Source organism: Austrofundulus limnaeus, unplaced genomic scaffold (assembly GCF_001266775.1).
Source record: "Austrofundulus limnaeus strain Quisiro unplaced genomic scaffold, Austrofundulus_limnaeus-1.0 Scaffold21, whole genome shotgun sequence".
Classification (NCBI taxonomy): domain Eukaryota; kingdom Metazoa; phylum Chordata; class Actinopteri; order Cyprinodontiformes; family Rivulidae; genus Austrofundulus; species Austrofundulus limnaeus.
The window spans coordinates 1,310,960-1,312,110 of NW_013952423.1; the positions used below are offsets into that span (position 1 = coordinate 1,310,960).

Genomic DNA, 1,151 nt, shown 5'->3' on the forward strand with positions numbered 1-1,151 from the left:
ATTATTATTATTATTATTATTATTATTATTGGCCATTAATAAATATTTTTATTTACTAAAATGTAACAATAATTGCTCCATTCAAATAAACCAAATTAACAACTCTTATTGGAACGTGCGCACTGGAAGACAACCGGAAACAAATAAATTAATGTTACTGAGGCTGATGTGACGATAAATCATGAGTTGTTTTCTCCTGCCAGTAACACTTTATGACTGCGTGCTCTAATGTTGGTCAGTGGTTTCTAATCAATTCGTACAAARAGCTGCGTTAAAATCTCCTAATGATTCCTTGAGTGGCAGCAGGAAACAGAGTCGGCGCTGAACGACGTGGATTACTTATCAAATCATTTCCAGGCTGTAAATCTGATTTCTCTTTCAACAAACTAGCTTGTGTTTGTTTTTTAGATTTATCTCTCTGAGCAACATTAGCACACATGAAATGGAAAATTGAAGAAAAAGATTTTGTGTCGAGTTGATTAAGGTTCATGTCTTCTGTTTTAAAAACCAGAATCAGTCACATTTTAAAACAAACTGTTGGTCTAATTAAATGTCCAGTCAGAAGGTTTTACTTTTGTTTTTATTCCAGAAAACTTTATAAAGTCTCCTTTGTGTTTCAGGAGTTTTGTCCAGTTAACATGAAACTTCTTTGTCCAAACAGAATCGCAGCCACCCAGGAGCAGCTGAAACTCCGGCTTTGTTTTCAGTCAGTGGCTTTATGAGCTCACATTACCCTACATTATTCAGCTCCAGCTGCAGTCATCCTCCCCGTTTTTTTGTTCTGTCTGGACTTAACTTCCTTTTCTTTGTTTCTCCTTTTATTTCGTCACTCATCAGCTTTAGGCTCGTTTGGTTTGTCTGTTAAAATACAGCAACTTGTCTTTATCACAGCAGAGACGGACACATTCATTTCATGTTAGCTTGTAGCTAAAAATGAGTCTCATGATGTATTTTGCACACTGGCTCATTTGCGTAGTAGAAAATTTGAATGAGTCCCTGAATGGTTCTGATACCTGGAATCAGATCTACATCCAGCTGAACCTGCAGCTGAGAAGTGTTGGAAGACTTTGACTCAGATTATTTGGTTTTAATGTTTCGACATTTAGCTTAATCTTTTTTTCTTTTTTTTTTTTTTTTTTTTTTTTTTTTTT

The 1,151-nt window shown here is 35.0% G+C and overlaps 1 protein-coding gene across 1 annotated transcript in view; it reads left to right on the forward strand.

The window, feature by feature from the left end:
- The window catches only part of tlcd3a (TLC domain containing 3A), a 22,742-nt gene that overhangs the window by 13,480 nt on the left and 8,111 nt on the right, over window positions 1-1,151 (forward strand). The window lies entirely within an intron of this gene.